At 42.8% G+C, this 13,139-nt stretch overlaps 51 non-coding genes across 51 annotated transcripts; all 51 read right to left on the bottom strand.

Annotated features, from left to right (window-relative positions):
• Positions 1–5: 5 nt before the first annotated feature.
• Positions 6–78, bottom strand: trnar-ucg (transfer RNA arginine (anticodon UCG)). The gene has a single exon. It is a non-coding gene; the product is annotated as a tRNA-Arg (tRNA).
• Positions 79–171: 93 nt separating this feature from the next.
• On the bottom strand, positions 172–245 carry trnai-aau (transfer RNA isoleucine (anticodon AAU)). Its single transcript has one exon. It is a non-coding gene; the product is annotated as a tRNA-Ile (tRNA).
• Positions 246–516: 271 nt separating this feature from the next.
• trnar-ucg (transfer RNA arginine (anticodon UCG)) lies at positions 517–589 on the bottom strand. Its single transcript has one exon. It is a non-coding gene; the product is annotated as a tRNA-Arg (tRNA).
• Positions 590–682: 93 nt separating this feature from the next.
• trnai-aau (transfer RNA isoleucine (anticodon AAU)) lies at positions 683–756 on the bottom strand. The gene has a single exon. It is a non-coding gene; the product is annotated as a tRNA-Ile (tRNA).
• Positions 757–1,038: 282 nt separating this feature from the next.
• trnar-ucg (transfer RNA arginine (anticodon UCG)) lies at positions 1,039–1,111 on the bottom strand. Its single transcript has one exon. It is a non-coding gene; the product is annotated as a tRNA-Arg (tRNA).
• Positions 1,112–1,204: 93 nt separating this feature from the next.
• On the bottom strand, positions 1,205–1,278 carry trnai-aau (transfer RNA isoleucine (anticodon AAU)). The gene has a single exon. It is a non-coding gene; the product is annotated as a tRNA-Ile (tRNA).
• Positions 1,279–1,560: 282 nt separating this feature from the next.
• On the bottom strand, positions 1,561–1,633 carry trnar-ucg (transfer RNA arginine (anticodon UCG)). Its single transcript has one exon. It is a non-coding gene; the product is annotated as a tRNA-Arg (tRNA).
• Positions 1,634–1,726: 93 nt separating this feature from the next.
• On the bottom strand, positions 1,727–1,800 carry trnai-aau (transfer RNA isoleucine (anticodon AAU)). Its single transcript has one exon. It is a non-coding gene; the product is annotated as a tRNA-Ile (tRNA).
• Positions 1,801–2,082: 282 nt separating this feature from the next.
• trnar-ucg (transfer RNA arginine (anticodon UCG)) lies at positions 2,083–2,155 on the bottom strand. Its single transcript has one exon. It is a non-coding gene; the product is annotated as a tRNA-Arg (tRNA).
• A 92-nt stretch (positions 2,156–2,247) lies between these two features.
• On the bottom strand, positions 2,248–2,321 carry trnai-aau (transfer RNA isoleucine (anticodon AAU)). Its single transcript has one exon. It is a non-coding gene; the product is annotated as a tRNA-Ile (tRNA).
• Positions 2,322–2,603: 282 nt separating this feature from the next.
• Positions 2,604–2,676, bottom strand: trnar-ucg (transfer RNA arginine (anticodon UCG)). Its single transcript has one exon. It is a non-coding gene; the product is annotated as a tRNA-Arg (tRNA).
• Positions 2,677–2,769: 93 nt separating this feature from the next.
• On the bottom strand, positions 2,770–2,843 carry trnai-aau (transfer RNA isoleucine (anticodon AAU)). Its single transcript has one exon. It is a non-coding gene; the product is annotated as a tRNA-Ile (tRNA).
• A 260-nt stretch (positions 2,844–3,103) lies between these two features.
• Positions 3,104–3,176, bottom strand: trnar-ucg (transfer RNA arginine (anticodon UCG)). Its single transcript has one exon. It is a non-coding gene; the product is annotated as a tRNA-Arg (tRNA).
• Positions 3,177–3,269: 93 nt separating this feature from the next.
• On the bottom strand, positions 3,270–3,343 carry trnai-aau (transfer RNA isoleucine (anticodon AAU)). The gene has a single exon. It is a non-coding gene; the product is annotated as a tRNA-Ile (tRNA).
• A 282-nt stretch (positions 3,344–3,625) lies between these two features.
• Positions 3,626–3,698, bottom strand: trnar-ucg (transfer RNA arginine (anticodon UCG)). Its single transcript has one exon. It is a non-coding gene; the product is annotated as a tRNA-Arg (tRNA).
• Positions 3,699–3,791: 93 nt separating this feature from the next.
• On the bottom strand, positions 3,792–3,865 carry trnai-aau (transfer RNA isoleucine (anticodon AAU)). Its single transcript has one exon. It is a non-coding gene; the product is annotated as a tRNA-Ile (tRNA).
• Positions 3,866–4,133: 268 nt separating this feature from the next.
• trnar-ucg (transfer RNA arginine (anticodon UCG)) lies at positions 4,134–4,206 on the bottom strand. Its single transcript has one exon. It is a non-coding gene; the product is annotated as a tRNA-Arg (tRNA).
• Positions 4,207–4,299: 93 nt separating this feature from the next.
• On the bottom strand, positions 4,300–4,373 carry trnai-aau (transfer RNA isoleucine (anticodon AAU)). Its single transcript has one exon. It is a non-coding gene; the product is annotated as a tRNA-Ile (tRNA).
• A 282-nt stretch (positions 4,374–4,655) lies between these two features.
• On the bottom strand, positions 4,656–4,728 carry trnar-ucg (transfer RNA arginine (anticodon UCG)). Its single transcript has one exon. It is a non-coding gene; the product is annotated as a tRNA-Arg (tRNA).
• A 93-nt stretch (positions 4,729–4,821) lies between these two features.
• On the bottom strand, positions 4,822–4,895 carry trnai-aau (transfer RNA isoleucine (anticodon AAU)). Its single transcript has one exon. It is a non-coding gene; the product is annotated as a tRNA-Ile (tRNA).
• Positions 4,896–5,177: 282 nt separating this feature from the next.
• On the bottom strand, positions 5,178–5,250 carry trnar-ucg (transfer RNA arginine (anticodon UCG)). Its single transcript has one exon. It is a non-coding gene; the product is annotated as a tRNA-Arg (tRNA).
• A 93-nt stretch (positions 5,251–5,343) lies between these two features.
• On the bottom strand, positions 5,344–5,417 carry trnai-aau (transfer RNA isoleucine (anticodon AAU)). The gene has a single exon. It is a non-coding gene; the product is annotated as a tRNA-Ile (tRNA).
• Positions 5,418–5,865: 448 nt separating this feature from the next.
• On the bottom strand, positions 5,866–5,939 carry trnai-aau (transfer RNA isoleucine (anticodon AAU)). Its single transcript has one exon. It is a non-coding gene; the product is annotated as a tRNA-Ile (tRNA).
• Positions 5,940–6,218: 279 nt separating this feature from the next.
• Positions 6,219–6,291, bottom strand: trnar-ucg (transfer RNA arginine (anticodon UCG)). Its single transcript has one exon. It is a non-coding gene; the product is annotated as a tRNA-Arg (tRNA).
• Positions 6,292–6,384: 93 nt separating this feature from the next.
• trnai-aau (transfer RNA isoleucine (anticodon AAU)) lies at positions 6,385–6,458 on the bottom strand. The gene has a single exon. It is a non-coding gene; the product is annotated as a tRNA-Ile (tRNA).
• A 260-nt stretch (positions 6,459–6,718) lies between these two features.
• Positions 6,719–6,791, bottom strand: trnar-ucg (transfer RNA arginine (anticodon UCG)). Its single transcript has one exon. It is a non-coding gene; the product is annotated as a tRNA-Arg (tRNA).
• Positions 6,792–6,884: 93 nt separating this feature from the next.
• Positions 6,885–6,958, bottom strand: trnai-aau (transfer RNA isoleucine (anticodon AAU)). Its single transcript has one exon. It is a non-coding gene; the product is annotated as a tRNA-Ile (tRNA).
• Positions 6,959–7,239: 281 nt separating this feature from the next.
• On the bottom strand, positions 7,240–7,312 carry trnar-ucg (transfer RNA arginine (anticodon UCG)). The gene has a single exon. It is a non-coding gene; the product is annotated as a tRNA-Arg (tRNA).
• Positions 7,313–7,405: 93 nt separating this feature from the next.
• Positions 7,406–7,479, bottom strand: trnai-aau (transfer RNA isoleucine (anticodon AAU)). The gene has a single exon. It is a non-coding gene; the product is annotated as a tRNA-Ile (tRNA).
• Positions 7,480–7,739: 260 nt separating this feature from the next.
• trnar-ucg (transfer RNA arginine (anticodon UCG)) lies at positions 7,740–7,812 on the bottom strand. Its single transcript has one exon. It is a non-coding gene; the product is annotated as a tRNA-Arg (tRNA).
• Positions 7,813–7,905: 93 nt separating this feature from the next.
• trnai-aau (transfer RNA isoleucine (anticodon AAU)) lies at positions 7,906–7,979 on the bottom strand. Its single transcript has one exon. It is a non-coding gene; the product is annotated as a tRNA-Ile (tRNA).
• Positions 7,980–8,261: 282 nt separating this feature from the next.
• trnar-ucg (transfer RNA arginine (anticodon UCG)) lies at positions 8,262–8,334 on the bottom strand. Its single transcript has one exon. It is a non-coding gene; the product is annotated as a tRNA-Arg (tRNA).
• A 93-nt stretch (positions 8,335–8,427) lies between these two features.
• trnai-aau (transfer RNA isoleucine (anticodon AAU)) lies at positions 8,428–8,501 on the bottom strand. Its single transcript has one exon. It is a non-coding gene; the product is annotated as a tRNA-Ile (tRNA).
• Positions 8,502–8,761: 260 nt separating this feature from the next.
• trnar-ucg (transfer RNA arginine (anticodon UCG)) lies at positions 8,762–8,834 on the bottom strand. Its single transcript has one exon. It is a non-coding gene; the product is annotated as a tRNA-Arg (tRNA).
• Positions 8,835–8,927: 93 nt separating this feature from the next.
• trnai-aau (transfer RNA isoleucine (anticodon AAU)) lies at positions 8,928–9,001 on the bottom strand. Its single transcript has one exon. It is a non-coding gene; the product is annotated as a tRNA-Ile (tRNA).
• Positions 9,002–9,283: 282 nt separating this feature from the next.
• Positions 9,284–9,356, bottom strand: trnar-ucg (transfer RNA arginine (anticodon UCG)). The gene has a single exon. It is a non-coding gene; the product is annotated as a tRNA-Arg (tRNA).
• Positions 9,357–9,449: 93 nt separating this feature from the next.
• On the bottom strand, positions 9,450–9,523 carry trnai-aau (transfer RNA isoleucine (anticodon AAU)). The gene has a single exon. It is a non-coding gene; the product is annotated as a tRNA-Ile (tRNA).
• A 260-nt stretch (positions 9,524–9,783) lies between these two features.
• Positions 9,784–9,856, bottom strand: trnar-ucg (transfer RNA arginine (anticodon UCG)). The gene has a single exon. It is a non-coding gene; the product is annotated as a tRNA-Arg (tRNA).
• A 93-nt stretch (positions 9,857–9,949) lies between these two features.
• trnai-aau (transfer RNA isoleucine (anticodon AAU)) lies at positions 9,950–10,023 on the bottom strand. The gene has a single exon. It is a non-coding gene; the product is annotated as a tRNA-Ile (tRNA).
• Positions 10,024–10,304: 281 nt separating this feature from the next.
• trnar-ucg (transfer RNA arginine (anticodon UCG)) lies at positions 10,305–10,377 on the bottom strand. The gene has a single exon. It is a non-coding gene; the product is annotated as a tRNA-Arg (tRNA).
• A 93-nt stretch (positions 10,378–10,470) lies between these two features.
• On the bottom strand, positions 10,471–10,544 carry trnai-aau (transfer RNA isoleucine (anticodon AAU)). Its single transcript has one exon. It is a non-coding gene; the product is annotated as a tRNA-Ile (tRNA).
• A 260-nt stretch (positions 10,545–10,804) lies between these two features.
• On the bottom strand, positions 10,805–10,877 carry trnar-ucg (transfer RNA arginine (anticodon UCG)). The gene has a single exon. It is a non-coding gene; the product is annotated as a tRNA-Arg (tRNA).
• Positions 10,878–10,970: 93 nt separating this feature from the next.
• trnai-aau (transfer RNA isoleucine (anticodon AAU)) lies at positions 10,971–11,044 on the bottom strand. Its single transcript has one exon. It is a non-coding gene; the product is annotated as a tRNA-Ile (tRNA).
• Positions 11,045–11,313: 269 nt separating this feature from the next.
• trnar-ucg (transfer RNA arginine (anticodon UCG)) lies at positions 11,314–11,386 on the bottom strand. The gene has a single exon. It is a non-coding gene; the product is annotated as a tRNA-Arg (tRNA).
• Positions 11,387–11,479: 93 nt separating this feature from the next.
• trnai-aau (transfer RNA isoleucine (anticodon AAU)) lies at positions 11,480–11,553 on the bottom strand. Its single transcript has one exon. It is a non-coding gene; the product is annotated as a tRNA-Ile (tRNA).
• Positions 11,554–11,832: 279 nt separating this feature from the next.
• trnar-ucg (transfer RNA arginine (anticodon UCG)) lies at positions 11,833–11,905 on the bottom strand. Its single transcript has one exon. It is a non-coding gene; the product is annotated as a tRNA-Arg (tRNA).
• A 93-nt stretch (positions 11,906–11,998) lies between these two features.
• Positions 11,999–12,072, bottom strand: trnai-aau (transfer RNA isoleucine (anticodon AAU)). Its single transcript has one exon. It is a non-coding gene; the product is annotated as a tRNA-Ile (tRNA).
• Positions 12,073–12,354: 282 nt separating this feature from the next.
• On the bottom strand, positions 12,355–12,427 carry trnar-ucg (transfer RNA arginine (anticodon UCG)). Its single transcript has one exon. It is a non-coding gene; the product is annotated as a tRNA-Arg (tRNA).
• Positions 12,428–12,520: 93 nt separating this feature from the next.
• On the bottom strand, positions 12,521–12,594 carry trnai-aau (transfer RNA isoleucine (anticodon AAU)). Its single transcript has one exon. It is a non-coding gene; the product is annotated as a tRNA-Ile (tRNA).
• Positions 12,595–12,871: 277 nt separating this feature from the next.
• On the bottom strand, positions 12,872–12,944 carry trnar-ucg (transfer RNA arginine (anticodon UCG)). Its single transcript has one exon. It is a non-coding gene; the product is annotated as a tRNA-Arg (tRNA).
• Positions 12,945–13,037: 93 nt separating this feature from the next.
• trnai-aau (transfer RNA isoleucine (anticodon AAU)) lies at positions 13,038–13,111 on the bottom strand. Its single transcript has one exon. It is a non-coding gene; the product is annotated as a tRNA-Ile (tRNA).
• Positions 13,112–13,139: the final 28 nt, after the last annotated feature.

Genomic DNA, 13,139 nt, shown 5'->3' with positions numbered 1-13,139 from the left:
ACTTTCAACCACGAAGGGATTCGAACCCTTAATCTTCTGATCCGAAGTCAGACGCCTTGTCCATTAGGCCACGCGGTCACTGTCAGCTGCATTTTTTCCCTTTTTCAAAACTTCTCGTCTGCATTAAAGTTTGTTCGAAAACAAGCCTATGCTTTGCTTAAATGTTGCTTGTGGCCAGTATGGGGATTGAACCCATGACCTTGGCGTTATTAGCACCACGCTCTAACCATCTGAGCTAACCGGCCTTGTTTGACTGGATTTTTTAATTTCGTGCAATCTATTTTCTTGCAATTTTAAGCAACACAAGACAACGGCAAAATAAGGTCTTTGTTGAGATGTGATCACTTATTACTGGAAATGTTTTGCACATAGAGGGTGCACAGATGTATTGATTTCTGATCATGCATTCCTGCAGCAACCCACTCTCACATTTTTTACCCTAGCCTTGTTGACATTATGCACATTGAGACTGCAAACATACACAGGGTGCATTCTCCTGCTTGAAGCTGCCACTTTCAACCACGAAGGGATTCGAACCCTTAATCTTCTGATCCGAAGTCAGACGCCTTGTCCATTAGGCCACGCGGTCACTGTCAGCTGCATTTTTTCCCTTTTTCAAAACTTCTCGTCTGCATTAAAGTTTGTTCGAAAACAAGCCTATGCTTTGCTTAAAAGTTGCTTGTGGCCAGTATGGGGATTGAACCCATGACCTTGGCGTTATTAGCACCACGCTCTAACCATCTGAGCTAACCGGCCTTGTTTGACTGGATTTTTTGTACAATTTCCATTCAATTTTTGTCCTATTTTCTTGCAATTTTAAGCAACACAAGACAACGGCAAAATAAGGTCTTTGTTGAGATGTGATCACTTATTACTGGAAATGTTTTGCACATAGAGGGTGCACAGATGTATTGATCATGATCATGCATTCCTGCAGCAACCCACTCTCACATTTTTTACCCTAGCCTTGTTGACATTATGCACATTGTGGCTGCAAACATACACAGGGTGCATTCTCCTGCTTGAAGCTGCCACTTTCAACCACGAAGGGATTCGAACCCTTAATCTTCTGATCCGAAGTCAGACGCCTTGTCCATTAGGCCACGCGGTCACTGTCAGCTGCATTTTTTCCCTTTTTCAAAACTTCTCGTCTGCATTAAAGTTTGTTCGAAAACAAGCCTATGCTTTGCTTAAAAGTTGCTTGTGGCCAGTATGGGGATTGAACCCATGACCTTGGCGTTATTAGCACCACGCTCTAACCATCTGAGCTAACCGGCCTTGTTTGACTGGATTTTTTGTACAATTTCCATTCAATTTTTGTCCTATTTTCTTGCAATTTTAAGCAACACAAGACAACGGCAAAATAAGGTCTTTGTTGAGATGTGATCACTTATTACTGGAAATGTTTTGCACATAGAGGGTGCACAGATGTATTGATCATGATCATGCATTCCTGCAGCAACCCACTCTCACATTTTTTACCCTAGCCTTGTTGACATTATGCACATTGTGGCTGCAAACATACACAGGGTGCATTCTCCTGCTTGAAGCTGCCACTTTCAACCACGAAGGGATTCGAACCCTTAATCTTCTGATCCGAAGTCAGACGCCTTGTCCATTAGGCCACGCGGTCACTGTCAGCTGCATTTTTTCCCTTTTTCAAAACTTCTCGTCTGCATTAAAGTTTGTTCGAAAACAAGCCTATGCTTTGCTTAAATGTTGCTTGTGGCCAGTATGGGGATTGAACCCATGACCTTGGCGTTATTAGCACCACGCTCTAACCATCTGAGCTAACCGGCCTTGTTTGACTGGATTTTTTGTACAATTTCCATTCAATTTTTGTCCTATTTTCTTGCAATTTTAAGCAACACAAGACAACGGCAAAATAAGGTCTTTGTTGAGATGTGATCACTTATTACTGGAAATGTTTTGCACATAGAGGGTGCACAGATGTATTGATCATGATCATGCATTCCTGCAGCAACCCACTCTCACATTTTTTACCCTAGCCTTGTTGACATTATGCACATTGTGGCTGCAAACATACACAGGGTGCATTCTCCTGCTTGAAGCTGCCACTTTCAACCACGAAGGGATTCGAACCCTTAATCTTCTGATCCGAAGTCAGACGCCTTGTCCATTAGGCCACGCGGTCACTGTCAGCTGCATTTTTCCCTTTTTCAAAACTTCTCGTCTGCATTAAAGTTTGTTCGAAAACAAGCCTATGCTTTGCTTAAAAGTTGCTTGTGGCCAGTATGGGGATTGAACCCATGACCTTGGCGTTATTAGCACCACGCTCTAACCATCTGAGCTAACCGGCCTTGTTTGACTGGACTTTTTGTACAATTTCCATTCAATTTTTGTCCTATTTTCTTGCAATTTTAAGCAACACAAGACAACGGCAAAATAAGGTCTTTGTTGAGATGTGATCACTTATTACTGGAAATGTTTTGCACATAGAGGGTGCACAGATGTATTGATCATGATCATGCATTCCTGCAGCAACCCACTCTCACATTTTTTACCCTAGCCTTGTTGACATTATGCACATTGTGGCTGCAAACATACACAGGGTGCATTCTCCTGCTTGAAGCTGCCACTTTCAACCACGAAGGGATTCGAACCCTTAATCTTCTGATCCGAAGTCAGACGCCTTGTCCATTAGGCCACGCGGTCACTGTCAGCTGCATTTTTTCCCTTTTTCAAAACTTCTCGTCTGCATTAAAGTTTGTTCGAAAACAAGCCTATGCTTTGCTTAAATGTTGCTTGTGGCCAGTATGGGGATTGAACCCATGACCTTGGCGTTATTAGCACCACGCTCTAACCATCTGAGCTAACCGGCCTTGTTTGACAGGACTTTTTGTGCAATTTTCTTGCAATTTTAAGCAACACAAGACAACGGCAAAATAAGGTCTTTGTTGAGATGTGATCACTTATTACTGGAAATGTTTTGCACATAGAGGGTGCACAGATGTATTGATCATGATCATGCATTCCTGCAGCAACCCACTCTCACATTTTTTACCCTAGCCTTGTTGACATTATGCACATTGAGGCTGCAAACATACACAGGGTGCATTCTCCTGCTTGAAGCTGCCACTTTCAACCACGAAGGGATTCGAACCCTTAATCTTCTGATCCGAAGTCAGACGCCTTGTCCATTAGGCCACGCGGTCACTGTCAGCTGCATTTTTTCCCTTTTTCAAAACTTCTCGTCTGCATTAAAGTTTGTTCGAAAACAAGCCTATGCTTTGCTTAAAAGTTGCTTGTGGCCAGTATGGGGATTGAACCCATGACCTTGGCGTTATTAGCACCACGCTCTAACCATCTGAGCTAACCGGCCTTGTTTGACTGGATTTTTTGTACAATTTCCATTCAATTTTTGTCCTATTTTCTTGCAATTTTAAGCAACACAAGACAACGGCAAAATAAGGTCTTTGTTGAGATGTGATCACTTATTACTGGAAATGTTTTGCACATAGAGGGTGCACAGATGTATTGATCATGATCATGCATTCCTGCAGCAACCCACTCTCACATTTTTTACCCTAGCCTTGTTGACATTATGCACATTGTGGCTGCAAACATACACAGGGTGCATTCTCCTGCTTGAAGCTGCCACTTTCAACCACGAAGGGATTCGAACCCTTAATCTTCTGATCCGAAGTCAGACGCCTTGTCCATTAGGCCACGCGGTCACTGTCAGCTGCATTTTTTCCCTTTTTCAAAACTTCTCGTCTGCATTAAAGTTTGTTCGAAAACAAGCCTATGCTTTGCTTAAATGTTGCTTGTGGCCAGTATGGGGATTGAACCCATGACCTTGGCGTTATTAGCACCACGCTCTAACCATCTGAGCTAACCGGCCTTGTTTGACTGGACTTTTTGTGCAATTTCCATTTTTTTTTGCAATTTTAAGCAACACAAGACAACGGCAAAATAAGGTCTTTGTTGAGATGTGATCACTTATTACTGGAAATGTTTTGCACATAGAGGGTGCACAGATGTATTGATCATGATCATGCATTCCTGCAGCAACCCACTCTCACATTTTTTACCCTAGCCTTGTTGACATTATGCACATTGTGGCTGCAAACATACACAGGGTGCATTCTCCTGCTTGAAGCTGCCACTTTCAACCACGAAGGGATTCGAACCCTTAATCTTCTGATCCGAAGTCAGACGCCTTGTCCATTAGGCCACGCGGTCACTGTCAGCTGCATTTTTTCCCTTTTTCAAAACTTCTCGTCTGCATTAAAGTTTGTTCGAAAACAAGCCTATGCTTTGCTTAAAAGTTGCTTGTGGCCAGTATGGGGATTGAACCCATGACCTTGGCGTTATTAGCACCACGCTCTAACCATCTGAGCTAACCGGCCTTGTTTGACTGGATTTTTTGTACAATTTCCATTCAATTTTTGTCCTATTTTCTTGCAATTTTAAGCAACACAAGACAACGGCAAAATAAGGTCTTTGTTGAGATGTGATCACTTATTACTGGAAATGTTTTGCACATAGAGGGTGCACAGATGTATTGATCATGATCATGCATTCCTGCAGCAACCCACTCTCACATTTTTTACCCTAGCCTTGTTGACATTATGCACATTGTGGCTGCAAACATACACAGGGTGCATTCTCCTGCTTGAAGCTGCCACTTTCAACCACGAAGGGATTCGAACCCTTAATCTTCTGATCCGAAGTCAGACGCCTTGTCCATTAGGCCACGCGGTCACTGTCAGCTGCATTTTTTCCCTTTTTCAAAACTTCTCGTCTGCATTAAAGTTTGTTCGAAAACAAGCCTATGCTTTGCTTAAATGTTGCTTGTGGCCAGTATGGGGATTGAACCCATGACCTTGGCGTTATTAGCACCACGCTCTAACCATCTGAGCTAACCGGCCTTGTTTGACTGGATTTTTTGTACAATTTCCATTCAATTTTTGTCCTATTTTCTTGCAATTTTAAGCAACACAAGACAACGGCAAAATAAGGTCTTTGTTGAGATGTGATCACTTATTACTGGAAATGTTTTGCACATAGAGGGTGCACAGATGTATTGATCATGATCATGCATTCCTGCAGCAACCCACTCTCACATTTTTTACCCTAGCCTTGTTGACATTATGCACATTGTGGCTGCAAACATACACAGGGTGCATTCTCCTGCTTGAAGCTGCCACTTTCAACCACGAAGGGATTCGAACCCTTAATCTTCTGATCCGAAGTCAGACGCCTTGTCCATTAGGCCACGCGGTCACTGTCAGCTGCATTTTTTCCCTTTTTCAAAACTTCTCGTCTGCATTAAAGTTTGTTCGAAAACAAGCCTATGCTTTGCTTAAAAGTTGCTTGTGGCCAGTATGGGGATTGAACCCATGACCTTGGCGTTATTAGCACCACGCTCTAACCATCTGAGCTAACCGGCCTTGTTTGACTGGATTTTTGTACAATTTCCATTCAATTTTTGTCCTATTTTCTTGCAATTTTAAGCAACACAAGACAACGGCAAAATAAGGTCTTTGTTGAGATGTGATCACTTATTACTGGAAATGTTTTGCACATAGAGGGTGCACAGATGTATTGATCATGATCATGCATTCCTGCAGCAACCCACTCTCACATTTTTTACCCTAGCCTTGTTGACATTATGCACATTGTGGCTGCAAACATACACAGGGTGCATTCTCCTGCTTGAAGCTGCCACTTTCAACCACGAATGGGATTCGAACCCTTAATCTTCTGATCCGAAGTCAGACGCCTTGTCCATTAGGCCACGCGGTCACTGTCAGCTGCATTTTTTCCCTTTTTCAAAACTTCTCGTCTGCATTAAAGTTTGTTCGAAAACAAGCCTATGCTTTGCTTAAATGTTGCTTGTGGCCAGTATGGGGATTGAACCCATGACCTTGGCGTTATTAGCACCACGCTCTAACCATCTGAGCTAACCGGCCTTGTTTGACTGGACTTTTTGTACAATTTCCATTCATTTGTCCTATTTTCTTGCAATTTTAAGCAACACAAGACAACGGCAAAATAAGGTCTTTGTTGAGATGTGATCACTTATTACTGGAAATGTTTTGCACATAGAGGGTGCACAGATGTATTGATCATGATCATGCATTCCTGCAGCAACCCACTCTCACATTTTTTACCCTAGCCTTGTTGACATTATGCACATTGTGGCTGCAAACATACACAGGGTGCATTCTCCTGCTTGAAGCTGCCACTTTCAACCACGAAGGGATTCGAACCCTTAATCTTCTGATCCGAAGTCAGACGCCTTGTCCATTAGGCCACGCGGTCACTGTCAGCTGCATTTTTTCCCTTTTTCAAAACTTCTCGTCTGCATTAAAGTTTGTTTGAAAACAAGCCTATGCTTTGCTTAAATGTTGCTTGTGGCCAGTATGGGGATTGAACCCATGACCTTGGCGTTATTAGCACCACGCTCTAACCATCTGAGCTAACCGGCCTTGTTTGACTGGACTTTTTGTGCAATTTTCTTGCAATTTTAAGCAACACAAGACAACGGCAAAATAAGGTCTTTGTTGAGATGTGATCACTTATTACTGGAAATGTTTTGCACATAGAGGGTGCACAGATGTATTGATCATGATCATGCATTCCTGCAGCAACCCACTCTCACATTTTTTACCCTAGCCTTGTTGACATTATGCACATTGTGGCTGCAAACATACACAGGGTGCATTCTCCTGCTTGAAGCTGCCACTTTCAACCACGAAGGGATTCGAACCCTTAATCTTCTGATCCGAAGTCAGACGCCTTGTCCATTAGGCCACGCGGTCACTGTCAGCTGCATTTTTTCCCTTTTTCAAAACTTCTCGTCTGCATTAAAGTTTGTTCGAAAACAAGCCTATGCTTTGCTTAAAAGTTGCTTGTGGCCAGTATGGGGATTGAACCCATGACCTTGGCGTTATTAGCACCACGCTCTAACCATCTGAGCTAACCGGCCTTGTTTGACTGGATTTTTTGTACAATTTCCATTCAATTTTTGTGCAATTTTCTTGCAATTTTAAGCAACACAAGACAACGGCAAAATAAGGTCTTTGTTGAGATGTGATCACTTATTACTGGAAATGTTTTGCACATAGAGGGTGCACAGATGTATTGATTTCGATCATGCATTCCTGCAGCAACCCACTCTCACATTTTTACTCTAGCCTTGTTGACATTATGCACATTGAGACTGCAAACATACACAGGGTGCATTCTCCTGCTTGAAGCTGCCACTTTCAACCACGAAGGGATTCGAACCCTTAATCTTCTGATCCGAAGTCAGACGCCTTGTCCATTAGGCCACGCGGTCACTGTCAGCTGCATTTTTTCCCTTTTTCAAAACTTCTCGTCTGCATTAAAGTTTGTTCGAAAACAAGCCTATGCTTTGCTTAAAAGTTGCTTGTGGCCAGTATGGGGATTGAACCCATGACCTTGGCGTTATTAGCACCACGCTCTAACCATCTGAGCTAACCGGCCTTGTTTGACTGGACTTTTTGTGCAATTTTCTTGCAATTTTAAGCAACACAAGACAACGGCAAAATAAGGTCTTTGTTGAGATGTGATCACTTATTACTGGAAATGTTTTGCACATAGAGGGTGCACAGATGTATTGATTTCGATCATGCATTCCTGCAGCAACCCACTCTCACATTTTTTACTCTAGCCTTGTTGACATTATGCACATTGAGACTGCAAACATACACAGGGTGCATTCTCCTGCTTGAAGCTGCCACTTTCAACCACGAAGGGATTCGAACCCTTAATCTTCTGATCCGAAGTCAGACGCCTTGTCCATTAGGCCACGCGGTCACTGTCAGCTGCATTTTTTCCCTTTTTCAAAACTTCTCGTCTGCATTAAAGTTTGTTCGAAAACAAGCCTATGCTTTGCTTAAAAGTTGCTTGTGGCCAGTATGGGGATTGAACCCATGACCTTGGCGTTATTAGCACCACGCTCTAACCATCTGAGCTAACCGGCCTTGTTTGACTGGATTTTTTGTACAATTTCCATTCAATTTTTGTCCTATTTTCTTGCAATTTTAAGCAACACAAGACAACGGCAAAATAAGGTCTTTGTTGAGATGTGATCACTTATTACTGGAAATGTTTTGCACATAGAGGGTGCACAGATGTATTGATCATGATCATGCATTCCTGCAGCAACCCACTCTCACATTTTTTACCCTAGCCTTGTTGACATTATGCACATTGTGGCTGCAAACATACACAGGGTGCATTCTCCTGCTTGAAGCTGCCACTTTCAACCACGAAGGGATTCGAACCCTTAATCTTCTGATCCGAAGTCAGACGCCTTGTCCATTAGGCCACGCGGTCACTGTCAGCTGCATTTTTTCCCTTTTTCAAAACTTCTCGTCTGCATTAAAGTTTGTTCGAAAACAAGCCTATGCTTTGCTTAAATGTTGCTTGTGGCCAGTATGGGGATTGAACCCATGACCTTGGCGTTATTAGCACCACGCTCTAACCATCTGAGCTAACCGGCCTTGTTTGACTGGACTTTTTGTGCAATTTTCTTGCAATTTTAAGCAACACAAGACAACGGCAAAATAAGGTCTTTGTTGAGATGTGATCACTTATTACTGGAAATGTTTTGCACATAGAGGGTGCACAGATGTATTGATCATGATCATGCATTCCTGCAGCAACCCACTCTCACATTTTTTACCCTAGCCTTGTTGACATTATGCACATTGTGGCTGCAAACATACACAGGGTGCATTCTCCTGCTTGAAGCTGCCACTTTCAACCACGAAGGGATTCGAACCCTTAATCTTCTGATCCGAAGTCAGACGCCTTGTCCATTAGGCCACGCGGTCACTGTCAGCTGCATTTTTTCCCTTTTTCAAAACTTCTCGTCTGCATTAAAGTTTGTTCGAAAACAAGCCTATGCTTTGCTTAAAAGTTGCTTGTGGCCAGTATGGGGATTGAACCCATGACCTTGGCGTTATTAGCACCACGCTCTAACCATCTGAGCTAACCGGCCTTGTTTGACTGGATTTTTTGTACAATTTCCATTCAATTTTTGTCCTATTTTCTTGCAATTTTAAGCAACACAAGACAACGGCAAAATAAGGTCTTTGTTGAGATGTGATCACTTATTACTGGAAATGTTTTGCACATAGAGGGTGCACAGATGTATTGATCATGATCATGCATTCCTGCAGCAACCCACTCTCACATTTTTTACCCTAGCCTTGTTGACATTATGCACATTGTGGCTGCAAACATACACAGGGTGCATTCTCCTGCTTGAAGCTGCCACTTTCAACCACAAAGGGATTCGAACCCTCAATCTTCTGATCCGAAGTCAGACGCCTTGTCCATTAGGCCACGCGGTCACTGTCAGCTGCATTTTTTCCCTTTTTCAAAACTTCTCGTCTGCATTAAAGTTTGTTCGAAAACAAGCCTATGGTTTGCTTAAATGTTGCTTGTGGCCAGTATGGGGATTGAACCCATGACCTTGGCGTTATTAGCACCACGCTCTAACCATCTGAGCTAACCGGCCTTGTTTGACTGGACTTTTTGTGCAATTTTCTTGCAATTTTAAGCAACACAAGACAACGGCAAAATAAGGTCTTTGTTGAGATGTGATCACTTATTACTGGAAATGTTTTGCACATAGAGGGTGCACAGATGTATTGATCATGATCATGCATTCCTGCAGCAACCCACTCTCACATTTTTTACCCTAGCCTTGTTGACATTATGCACATTGTGGCTGCAAACATACACAGGGTGCATTCTCCTGCTTGAAGCTGCCACTTTCAACCACGAAGGGATTCGAACCCTTAATCTTCTGATCCGAAGTCAGACGCCTTGTCCATTAGGCCACGCGGTCACTGTCAGCTGCATTTTTTCCCTTTTTCAAAACTTCTCGTCTGCATTAAAGTTTGTTCGAAAACAAGCCTATACTTTGCTTAAAAGTTGCTTGTGGCCAGTATGGGGATTGAACCCATGACCTTGGCGTTATTAGCACCACGCTCTAACCATCTGAGCTAACCGGCCTTGTTTGACTGGATTTTTGTACAATTTCCATTCAATTTTTGTCCAATTTTCTTGCAATTTTAAGCAACACAAGACAACGGCAAAATAAGGTCTTTGTTGAGATGTGATCACTTATTACTGGAAATGTTTTGCACATAGAGGGTGCACAGATGTATTGATCATGATCATGCATTCCTGCAGCAACCCACTCTCACATTTTTTACCCTAGCCTTGTTGACATTATGCACATTGTGGCTGCAAACATACACAGGGTGCATTCTCCTGCTTGAAGCTGCCACTTTCAACCACGAAGGGATTCGAACCCTTAATCTTCTGATCCGAAGTCAGACGCCTTGTCCATTAGGCCACGCGGTCACTGTCAGCTGCATTTTTTCCCTTTTTCAAAACTTCTCGTCTGCATTAAAGTTTGTTCGAAAACAAGCCTATGCTTTGCTTAAATGTTGCTTGTGGCCAGTATGGGGATTGAACCCATGACCTTGGCGTTATTAGCACCACGCTCTAACCATCTGAGCTAACCGGCCTTGTTTGACTGGACTTTTTGTGCAATTTTCTTGCAATTTTAAGCAACACAAGACAACGGCAAAATAAGGTCTTTGTTGAGATGTGATCACTTATTACTGGAAATGTTTTGCACATAGAGGGTGCACAGATGTATTGATCATGATCATGCATTCCTGCAGCAACCCACTCTCACATTTTTTACCCTAGCCTTGTTGACATTATGCACATTGTGGCTGCAAACATACACAGGGTGCATTCTCCTGCTTGAAGCTGCCACTTTCAACCACGAAGGGATTCGAACCCTTAATCTTCTGATCCGAAGTCAGACGCCTTGTCCATTAGGCCACGCGGTCACTGTCAGCTGCATTTTTTCCCTTTTTCAAAACTTCTCGTCTGCATTAAAGTTTGTTCGAAAACAAGCCTATGCTTTGCTTAAAAGTTGCTTGTGGCCAGTATGGGGATTGAACCCATGACCTTGGCGTTATTAGCACCACGCTCTAACCATCTGAGCTAACCGGCCTTGTTTGACTGGATTTTTGTGCAATTCTTTGCTATTTTCTTGCAATTTTAAGCAACACAAGACAACGGCAAAATAAGGTCTTTGTTGAGATGTGATCACTTATTACTGGAAATGTTTTGCACATAGAGGGTGCACAGATGTATTGATCATGATCATGCATTCCTGCAGCAACCCACTCTCACATTTTTTACTCTAGCCTTGTTGACATTATGCACATTGTGGCTGCAAACATACACAGGGTGCATTCTCCTGCTTGAAGCTGCCACTTTCAACCACGAAGGGATTCGAACCCTTAATCTTCTGATCCGAAGTCAGACGCCTTGTCCATTAGGCCACGCGGTCACTGTCAGCTGCATTTTTTCCCTTTTTCAAAACTTCTCGTCTGCATTAAAGTTTGTTTGAAAACAAGCCTATGCTTTGCTTAAAAGTTGCTTGTGGCCAGTATGGGGATTGAACCCATGACCTTGGCGTTATTAGCACCACGCTCTAACCATCTGAGCTAACCGGCCTTGTTTGACTGGACTTTTTGTACAATCCATTCAATTTTTGTCTATTTTCTTGCAATTTTAAGCAACACAAGACAACGGCAAAATAAGGTCTTTGTTGAGATGTGATCACTTATTACTGGAAATGTTTTGCACATAGAGGGTGCACAGATGTATTGATCATGATCATGCATTCCTGCAGCAACCCACTCTCACATTTTTTACCCTAGCCTTGTTGACATTATGCACATTGTGGCTGCAAACATACACAGGGTGCATTCTCCTGCTTGAAGCTGCCACTTTCAACCACGAAGGGATTCGAACCCTTAATCTTCTGATCCGAAGTCAGACGCCTTGTCCATTAGGCCACGCGGTCACTGTCAGCTGCATTTTTTCCCTTTTTCAAAACTTCTCGTCTGCATTAAAGTTTGTTTGAAAACAAGCCTATGCTTTGCTTAAAAGTTGCTTGTGGCCAGTATGGGGATTGAACCCATGACCTTGGCGTTATTAGCACCACGCTCTAACCATCTGAGCTAACCGGCCTTGTTTGACTGGATTTTTTGTACAATTTCCATTCAATTTTTGTCCTATTTTCTTGCAATTTTAAGCAACACAAGACAACGGCAAAATAAGGTCTTTGTTGAGATGTGATCACTTATTACTGGAAATGTTTTGCACATAGAGGGTGCACAGATGTATTGATCATGATCATGCATTCCTGCAGCAACCCACTCTCACATTTTTTACCCTAGCCTTGTTGACATTATGCACATTGTGGCTGCAAACATACACAGGGTGCATTCTCCTGCTTGAAGCTGCCACTTTCAACCACGAAGGGATTCGAACCCTTAATCTTCTGATCCGAAGTCAGACGCCTTGTCCATTAGGCCACGCGGTCACTGTCAGCTGCATTTTTTCCCTTTTTCAAAACTTCTCGTCTGCATTAAAGTTTGTTCGAAAACAAGCCTATGCTTTGCTTAAAAGTTGCTTGTGGCCAGTATGGGGATTGAACCCATGACCTTGGCATTATTAGCACCACGCTCTAACCATCTGAGCTAACCGGCCTTGTTTGACTGGATTTTTGTACAATTTTTCAATTTTTGTCAATTTTCTTGCAATTTTAAGCAACACAAGACAACGGCAAAATAAGGTCTTTGTTGAGATGTGATCACTTATTACTGGAAATGTTTTGCACATAGAGGGTGCACAGATGTATTGATCATGATCATGCATTCCTGCAGCAACCCACTCTCACATTTTTTACCCTAGCCTTGTTGACATTATGCACATTGTGGCTGCAAACATACACAGGGTGCATTCTCCTGCTTGAAGCTGCCACTTTCAACCACAATGGGATTCGAACCCTTAATCTTCTGATCCGAAGTCAGACGCCTTGTCCATTAGGCCACGCGGTCACTGTCAGCTGCATTTTTTCCCTTTTTCAAAACTTCTCGTCTGCATTAAAGTTTGTTCGAAAACAAGCCTATGGTTTGCTTAAATGTTGCTTGTGGCCAGTATGGGGATTGAACCCATGACCTTGGCGTTATTAGCACCACGCTCTAACCATCTGAGCTAACCGGCCTTGTTTGACTGGACTTTTTGTGCAATTT

Source organism: Dicentrarchus labrax, unplaced genomic scaffold, assembly GCF_905237075.1.
Source record: "Dicentrarchus labrax unplaced genomic scaffold, dlabrax2021, whole genome shotgun sequence".
Lineage (NCBI taxonomy): Eukaryota > Metazoa > Chordata > Actinopteri > Moronidae > Dicentrarchus > Dicentrarchus labrax.
This window is presented reverse-complemented; position numbering and strand designations above follow the sequence as displayed.